The 10,238-nt window shown below is 33.6% G+C and overlaps 1 pseudogene; it reads right to left on the bottom strand.

Annotated features, from left to right (window-relative positions):
- Positions 1-1,879: 1,879 nt before the first annotated feature.
- Positions 1,880-4,621, bottom strand: LOC132429179 (small ribosomal subunit protein uS15-like; annotated as a pseudogene).
- Between the last annotated feature and the right edge of the window lie 5,617 nt (positions 4,622-10,238).

The following is a 10,238-nucleotide window of genomic DNA, read 5'->3' as shown; positions in this document are numbered from 1 at the left end:
TACTTAGCAGAGAGAAAAAGAATGCCAGCTTAATGAGTCCATAAGCTTTGTTCCTCTTTTGACAGTCATTTTTATTTTGTTTCATGACCATAGTTTTGCCTTCCTGCTGCTCCTTTTCCCACCTTAATACCCCAGCCAAGCTAGATGCAAATATTGTAGTTTGTGTAAACAGGCTGAACAAATGTCATTGGAGTAAATTCATCACCACTTCCTGGGAAACATCACAAAGTATGTGCCGTGATGGGTTGGTGGGTCCGTGATTAGATAGGCATGTGTTTTACTCTCTTAAACTCTATGAAATAAACCATATGATATAGTTGGGAAATATTGGAGATCATATATTATATTTACTTTTCCTCTAAGAAGTGACTTAATTGGATTTTGTCTACTGAAGTTACCTAAATTCATCTAATGGACTTGATATACAGATTTTATGATGCTCTTAAAAACCACACATAAATTCATGAATATGAATATCAACCAGTTTTCTACCTTCAAATTAAGGTTGATTAAATGTCTTAAATAGTTGTGTTACTAATATTCTTTCTGAATTTTAATGAACATAGCTTATTAAACCCTAGGATTGTCATGATTTTTAGACCTCACATCAAATTCAGTTCCTTGAATCGCTTCGTATGTGTCAGTTGTGTTTCTATAATCAGACTTAAAATTTTCAAATAATAGTTTTAGGTCTTTTTCATCTGTATATTCTCCTGGTGAAATTCTTCTTGCTTCCTAAACCTCTGCTCTTTCTCTTGTAATGCATAGAATAAAATAGATGCTCAATATATATTTTCTGAATTGAATATGTTATTTTTCTTATTTTCTGAATTGAATATGTTATTTTTCTATCTCCTGTGGCACCCAGAGCAGTCTAGATCCTATGAAAATAACACAATAAATTCTTATTGATCAATGATGGATATGTCCTAAACTTAATGTGTGAGAATCTTAGCCTCCATAGAATCACATCTGTATTCCTATCAGAATGCATAACAGTAATTGTTTTAAAGGTCTTATTTTGATTCTTAATATTGTATGACTAAAAGATAACCTTATTCCTGAATTTTAAAGTACAGTTATAAAAGGAAGGAAATAAGAGAATGAAGAAAATTCCCCTTGGTTACTTAAAATGAGAGATTCACAGTTGTTTGTTATATCTCCTGATCTTAATCAAGGCAGACAGGTAGAGTGGGAAGAGGTTGTTTTCTGAGATCCTAAAAATGTGGCTTGCCATTCAAGTACTGCCCTTCAGTACCTTTGTGAATTAGGCCAAATCATTAATCTTTTTGAGTTTCCGTTGTCTCCGTTGAACAAATAGTATAATAAGTATATTTGCTCTGCAAGATAGATCTGAGAATTAAAGAAACTACCATATATAAAAGGACTGTAAATAAATGCTTCACAAAGACAGAAGGTCAAAAGGTGTGAATTCCCAGGTTTCCTATCACTCTGCTATACTTGCATAATACAACTGACAAAGTAAAAATAGTAACTCATTGAAATAGGATACATGCGGCTGGTCTATACACTTCATTAATAGGAAAAAGCGTTGTGCTATGTTTGAAATTTCTGTGGATACACCGCCTTAAGTGGATGGATTAAGTCATCAGAAAATTCCCATTGTGCTCAGTGAGTGGTTGCTGTGTTTTTGTCTGCTTTTTGTTTTTTAATAGCCTTATCCTTTTCACCATTTTTCATTCTTTTCAATGTATTTTATATGATCATTCTATGAAAGTGAATTGTATGTTGATGCCAAATATTGTCAGTTGAAGTCAGTGTTTACTAAGGCAAATTCAGTGAAAGCAGTGAACAATTCATCAACTCATTTTTTTTTCTAGTTAAACAATGATTTTATTGCTTGAGTAAACAGACAAATTCATGCCACCAGGGCAGAGGCTATGGATGACTTGTATTCCCAGTGGGGGAGGAGGGGAGGACTCGTTTGGTGTTGTAATATCGAGCCAACCGGTGAATAAGGCTCTAAAGCAGAATCAGACGGAATTTAGCGTCTTTATCCTTTCTGTTTCCCTCAAGATGCTTTCGAACAGCAACAGGTTTCTTCATTAAATGATAGAGCTCCTCAGGAAGATCAGGAGCAAGTCATTTGGACTTAAGAATTCTCAAGATTTTATTGCCTGTCACAGAACGTACTTGTGCAACACCATGTGAGTCTCTCAGGATCACACCAATTTGCGAGGGCGTCAGGCCCTTCTTGGCCAGTTTGTAGATCTGCTCCTTTATGTCATCAGACGTCAGCTTCAGCCTGATGGGAGTGCTGCGGTGGTAGGGCAGAGCCAACTGGGACAGGCCTTTGCCTGGAGCATGCATGTGACCTACGATGGCGGCGGTGTGGTTCAACTCAATTGTTAAAACCACAACCTAAAATATGAAACACATAGAATTTTACATAAAGAAGAATTGATTCAAAAATGGATAAATGTATAGTTTATCCAGAGAAAATTTTCTCATTTAAAGTAAGAAAGAAAGCAAGATATTATTTCCAACTCTTATCCACCAAAGGTTCAATGGCGATGTTACAGGAAAGTCCACATTAAAGGACGGTGTCATATAAAGAAAAAGACACCTTACACGTGTTAGTTGTTCCATATGTTATCTCATTTTGCATTAACTGCTAATATAGGTATAATATCAGGGGCAAAATTACACTTTATTCTTCCTATCTCACCTCCTAGTTGTATGTTCCCTAAATGGTATGGTAATGCTCCCATAATACCCAGCACAGTACTTTGTTCGTTGAATTGAATTACCACATTAACATGTAAACTGTGAGATTGCAGTTTACAGCCTTTAAATCTTATTTTAAAAATCTAGGTTTACACAAATTTGCATATTATTTAGAAAATGAATATATTAAGCCCAAATCAATGTCTAATTTATATGCATTTCCACGAACTCACTTTGATAGTTTGAAGTGTTACCACTGACCAACGACACATTGGATAGGACGCGAAGATGACCTTATTCATTTTTGGGAATTGACAACTTTTTAGAAGATTGCCCAGATGTTTGTTTATTTACCAATTGATTTTTTCTTTTCCAAATGAACTCTCCTTGGAGATTTTTATTTACAGTTATTCGTTCACCACTTTTTGAGTCCTGTCGCTTTGTTGACTTCATGTGCTTAGCTTGAGGGACACTGCTGGATGCTTCTTTGATAAATAAAGCTGATCAGGTCTTGTAAGTAAACGATGACATGTAGCTGAAGCAGTTTAAAGATTTAGCTCTTTGCCAATTTGTTGTTTTATTGAATACTCATATTTCATTCAAGAAAGAGAACACGCTCGTGGCTTGTGGCATTGCAATACGTGTACCTTTTCTTTAGAGAAGCTCATATAAACTTATGATAGAAATTGGCCTCTGTCAATTTAAAGAGAAATTCAACAGGCTTCTTTACAATTTCTTTTACCCTCCTTCTTTTATCCAAGTAAGTTAGTTCTACAAATCTTTATATAAAGTCTCAGAGAGAAAAATCCAACATGATGTTTATCAAGCTAGAGTGCCTATTCAGTATGCAAAAAAAAAAAAAAAAAAATCACCTTGCTCTTTCTATTGCAGTGCCCCTAAATTGAAGCTATGTGCCTGATCAGGCAAAAATACCTGTGCTTCACATTTCATAGCATCTAAAGCTGGCTTCTTCTGTCTACGTAAATAATTTTAAGTGAAAGATACTGACATTATTTAACAAAATGAGATTTAGCAAGATATTTTTGACAGGGTTTCCAAAGGAACCACAAAACAATAATGCAATGAACTCTGATTTTAGAACAAACTCAACTTCTAAATGATTTAAAGAAGCACCATTGATACTTATGAACTTAAAAAAAAATTAAGGAAAAACCACAGCTTAGTTTCCAATCAGTCAAGACTTTGAACAATGTATTTCTGTTGGGAATAAAGAAAGAAGGGGGCTCTATAAAAAGAAAAAGCTGTAGGGAGGAGGAATTGTATTTTAAAGGCTACACACTTCCAAGGTGTTCAGTTGATGAGGTCTTTGTCTTGTAGTCACCAAGCTTCATTCGGTGTTTCTATAATCACAATGCAGTTTTTACACTCTGCAATTATCTTTAATTGTAAGGATATGCAACCCCTTAATTAAGCTAAAGGGAAGATAGTAGCTGTTCGTATTAAAGAACACGTGAACTCCAATAGCCTGTTTTGATGTCTGAATGATTTTGACACTGTCTTGAATAGTGATTGCCGCATTTTGTTCCTTGCTTTGGGTGAGTTTCTTAAAGGAAAAAATGCGGAGGCCATCCCCTTAATAACTTTCCTCATTGCAGCCTGGTTAGCAGAGACTCCTGAAAGTGATCTGCTCCTACATGTCCAGGTGGAAGGAAAAGTAACTCAGCACCACAGGTACTAGTCATTTTGGCTGGAAGAAAAAGTTCCACAACACATCACTCTCTACCAGTGGCTGTAGTTTCAGCCAAAGACCTTGAAGTGTCTGACAGAAGGTTTTATTCAATGCTGAAAGGATAGCTAAGTTGACAGCATGTAAGTAAGTGATGTATTTGTGTAACTCTGTGTTTGTCAGCCTGGAACACAACCACACCCCTCAACAACATGTACACATACATACGCAAGCCACCACCACCATCGTTATCATTATATATTGAAACCCTGTTGTTCCAGGTTCAGCTCAGAGATAACTATTTTAATTGAACTGTTTGTGTTTTCTTTGTTTCTCTGCTCACTCCATATATCAAAAGTAATCACTCCTTTCACTAGTATTTCCACACTACAATGATTGTAACTCTATTTAACCTATATTTTATTCTATCTCATATCATTATAAGATATCAAAAATGACTCTTACCCCTAACAGATTATAAATACCCTCAAAGCAAGTGATAATGTTTTTTACCCTTTATCCTTTTCTTCTTTGTGTGTGAATAATATATACCTATAGAACACACAAATATTTATCTATATAAACACAGACACATACATAGAGAACATATAGAGTATAAATAGAATATATGCATGTATGATCATATGCTATGTGAGTTTTAAGAAAGAGAGAAAGAGAAAGAGATTGCCTATGTATTAGCTTCTGAAAAGGCAATAAAATCATTCCATTTGCCAGGTAATCACCCCTATTCCAGTGAGAGTGTTATATCATTATACTGTCAGTTTTATATTTTTAAAACTTAACACTATAACACAAGCAGCTGAATCCAATCCCTCTTCCTCCCCTCCAAAAAAGGAAAATCAATTACTTGTATCATTCAGGTTGATAGGATCTTGCAGTATTATAGGGTTATCCCTACAGATCCTTGCGGAAACCAGAATTGCACTGATCTCTCCATTCTGTCCTCCACACAGCCCATCTCTGTATTCTGACAATAAGTACACCTCTCTTTTCCTTCTTCTCTTCTCACATTTAGGATTCACTTAGAGAATATACTTAGAGTACCCATCAGGCAGTAATTTTCAAGTTGGAAAACAGTGGAAGAGGTGTGCTACAAGTCTAACAAAAGCTTTTGAAAAATGCCATATCAAGTAATTGCACAATTTTACTTTCAGTGTATCAAAACATTCTTGTACGGCCTTCATGGGTGTTTAGAAATATCACATTTGAATGTTCATGCCTCTTAAAGAGGAGAAAAAGCTGGAGTACCATTTGTTTTCACCAACATGTGGGCCGCATGACCCTGATATTTTACTGTTAGCCTTTGGGATTATACTTCGTTCTGTGGATTCCATTACATTTTAAGTGTACTTTCTGGCATAGTTCATATTCACAAGTAAACACGTTCCAGAGTGTGGCTTAGACGAGGGTGTGTTTCATTGTCATTAGTGCCTTTACATCACTATTTGTGGCTTCTGTATATACAGGTGTCATTAGACTTTCGTTATGAGAAAGAAAGATTTAGGCAGTTTGTGAAATTTGTACATATTTTCAATGTCTTTGAAAAAATGTTTTGCTTAAGGAGAACACTTTTCGTTAAAAAAAAAAAATTAAATGTCATCAAAAACTACCACACACAAAGCAAGAAGCCTAGATGGTTTCACAGGGTTGAAATTCTACAGAACCTTCAAATACCATACCATACCAAGGCTACATACATTTTTACGGAATTTAGAAAATGACACAACTTTCTAAATCTCTTTGTATGAAGCAACTGTAACATTGATAGTAAAGCCTTATAAAGATAAAAAAAAAAATCTGCCAAGTAACCTCAGTTACAAATATTTATGTAAAAATCCTAAATAAAATAGTAGCAACAGAATTCAATACTATATTATGATAATTATACCAAATGACCCACTAAGATTTATTTCAGGAATGCAAGATGTTCAATATGAGAAAATATATTAATATGATTCATCACATTAATAGATCTGAGGAAAAAAATCACCTGAATATTTCTATAAATATTGAGTTCTCCAAAACACTTAACATCCATTTCCCACAAACACTCAATAATAAAAGAAAATATGGATACTTTCTTAATTCAGTGAAATAGGAATACCTCAATCCTAAAGCCATAGACTTCTCTACTGGAAAAGTTGTAGAGGCATCCCCACTAAACTCAGGAATTAGGCAGAGGTGCCTACTACTTCTCCAACTGTTTGACCCTATATAGGAGATATTAGCCATTGGAATTAAGGTAACACATAAAAGCATGGAACTGAAAGAGAAGTAAGATTATTTGCAAATGACATAATAGTATACTTAGAAAATCCTGGAGAATCAATGTTAAAAATAATTTAAACAGTGCAATAATTCAATAAGATAAAAAATAAGATGTAAAATTAATATAAAAAGTCAATAGCCTTCTGTATTAGTTAGCTATTGCTATAAAACAAACCACTCCAATACAAGTAGATTTGAACAAATGGACAGACATCTATCATTCCTGGATAGGATTTCTTAACATCAGAAAGATATAATCTCTCCCTAAGTGAGAAAATTGATAGTAAAGTGAATTAGTTAAATTAGCTGGTACCCATAAAAATATCAACAAGTATTTTACTGATGCCAGATGAATTGATGCTAAAGCTCATATAGGATAATAAATATGTACACATAACTCAGAAAAAAAAAAAGAGAAACAGTGATGACAGCACATGAATAGAGCAGGAAGACACAATAGAAACATTTAGAAATAGACCCAAATATATAGGATTTGTTTTTATTTTATTTTTTTTTATGTTTATATAGTTAAAGTGGCATCTCAAACCATTAAAGAGAAATTTTAAATAAAAAGATCAATTTGGGTCTGTACCCCTTCTTATACATAAGAAATTACACCAAATCCATCAGATGTGATGCATTAGATTTTTGTTCATTTTAATTCATGACAAAAGTACTAGAAGCAAAAAAAATTGAATTCATTTGTAATATGACTGTAGAGGAATATTTTTTAACACTGACTCAAAATCTAGATTCAACATATTTGAAATTGATAAATTTGACTGCATAATATAAAGAAATATTTCATGACAAATACTAACAAATCAAAGTTAAAAGGCCAATTATGAAAATAAAGAAAATATTGGCAAATTACATCACAGATAAAGGGCTAAAATCCCTAATATAAATCACATTTTTTAAATAAGGAGGAAGATCAAAAGCTCATAAAGTGGGCAAAAGACATAAATAGCCATTTGACACAATAAAAGACATACAAAAGGCTCTTAGATGAAAATATAGTCAATTTCATTCCTAATAAGAAAAATGCAAATTAAAAATATACTTGTCTCTCTCTCACCTCTCCAAATGGCAAAAATTTGAGAGCTTGACAACATGCTCTGCTCATACAGTTGTGAGAAAATAAATCATCTCGTATGATTCTAATGAGAATGTAGAATGATAACATCCATACTGGAAAGAGTTTGGCAAAATATTACTGCAGTATGTATGTAGTTATCATTTGACCAAGCTGTCCTACTAGGAATTTATCCTGAATATATAGCTCAAAAGTGTGAGAAAACATATGCATGAGTTTATTCATTGCAGGATTTTATATAAGTTTCAAAACATTGCAACAACTTAAATGCACGGACAGTGGATTCCTATTCAGCTGGTTCTCCCCTTCCCCCCAAAATATGTTTAAATCTTCATTAAGATTGATAATGATTTCCAGTATATCTTTTTAAGTGAAAAGCAAAGTTCAAAAGATTATATATAAAAGGTATCATACTTCACACATGCACACATATGTAATTATGTATTTATATAAAATGTATATATACACACATACCTGTATAGTATGCTATCTTTATATATATGTTCATGTATTATCTTTGTGTAAACAAATAAGAATATTTATTTGTATTTGCATATGTTTACAAACAGAAACTTCGAAAGAATAAGCCAGGAACTAGTGAAGTTGGTTATCTACAAGGGGTAGGTTGTTATGAGGTATTAGAGTTAGAGAAGATGAGACTTGTCTATCTTTTTATATACTTTTGCCTTTTACTCTAGAATAACTTTATACTCATTCAAAAATAAGTAAATAATTATGGAGTGAAAAATACTAAAACTGAAACAAATAAAAATCAGAATCTAACTTTTAATCAGATGTATAGCAAAAGACTAAATCTAAACGCATTTTGAACAGAGTATTCTGTTTTACACTTTCAAAGGGATTATAACCTAAGGATAAAAACAATTGCATTTTAGTTAGTAGGCTTGATGTTGGTACTGGAGTAGCTATTCCAAATTATTTTTTACGTATTGTAGGATGGGTAAATATTTGTGTTATCATTTTGGGGAAAGAGAAATAGAAATATGAAATGGGGTAAAGGTGGAGAAGAAACCCCAGAATTAACATGAACCCATGATTTAAAATATCTATCACCTATCCATCTATTTTTTTTTTAACTTGGTCTAAGTATGCATCTTAAAAACAATGATACTCAGTAGTAATTAGCACACTGAGCATCAAGACTTTGTTTCTAAAAACTGCTTTCCCTTAGAAAGAACCACTGGTCTTCAGAGAAATGTTTCATTCCACAGGTGACTTGGGAAAGCACAAGTTGAGCCTGAAACATCTTGATTCACAGAGTAAGAAGATGCTCAAAACCAAAGAGTACATTTCAAAATAACACAGAAACCAACCTGAGGGTGTTGCAACTGGCCAAATTTAGGGCAATTTATGCATCAAAATGAATAATGGAAACATATATTATAAATTTAATAAAGAAGCCATGAATATATATGAATCCTAATATTTTTAGGTGAATGAAGAAGGGAAAGCTGCTATTAACAGAAGAATAACAACTGATACAAAGTGCAAAAATTATAAAGTTAACATTTAACATCCACAGTAGTAATAATTCAGGCAAGAATCATAACACTAATAACATAATCATAACACATAAACACTAAAGACACAGAGCAAAAATTGCCCAGACACAGGATATTCACACAGTCTCAAGCTATTTCCCCCCCCCCACATATATATTTTAATTTTTATCCACAAAGGGAAGAAAGTATCTTGAAATGGAAAAAACTGAAAACCATACTTAAACCAAATAATTACACAGCACCAAGTGATGTGAAAAGCAGGTATATTATTCTTTAATCTACTAATCCTGATCCTAAATTTTGTTTCCAGCTTTTTCCTATATGCATGTCTTTACTCCTAAGAATAAGACTTGCCCAAATAATCATTTGAGCCTTTCTACAAAACTGCTATGTGTGCAGTCACCATGCCGTCTTCTGTGCCTCTGTTACATATAGCTCTCCTACTCAGAAATACTCTTCGTTAAGACACAGTTTTATAAAGAACACAAATCTATGTTGGGGAGAGCCCGATTTTGTCTGTGGATAATCAAAAAGGATCTGAATTAGAATCATACTAGCTGTTTTAAAAAACAGACCCAAAATTTCATGGCTCAACAAGACACAAGTTTATTTCCCTCTCAAGAAACAGTCCCTTATAGGTATTCATGCTGAGTACTCCTAGGGGTATGGTTTCATCTGCTTTTAGCTGGTGTCATAAAGAAGGGCACAGAGGATCATGGGATGAAAGTTTTCATAACCTAGGCATCATTTCAACTTACATCCTGTTGGAGAAAACTTAGTCATATGGCCATTCCTAGTGCAAGACAAGCTGACAAATGTAAATGTTCAGCCAGAGAAAAAGAGAACTAATTTGGGGGTATATCTAGCAGTCTTTGAAATATGGTCCAGCATCCCAGTCCAGGCATCTATAAATGACAACACTTGGAATGGGTTCTTTACAAACTAAAAGAAAAAG

The sequence above is a fragment of the Delphinus delphis genome, chromosome 8 (assembly GCF_949987515.2).
Source record: "Delphinus delphis chromosome 8, mDelDel1.2, whole genome shotgun sequence".
In the NCBI taxonomy this organism is placed as follows: domain Eukaryota; kingdom Metazoa; phylum Chordata; class Mammalia; order Artiodactyla; family Delphinidae; genus Delphinus; species Delphinus delphis.
The sequence above is the reverse complement of the archived record's forward strand: the minus strand, read 5'-3'. Positions and strand labels throughout refer to the sequence as shown.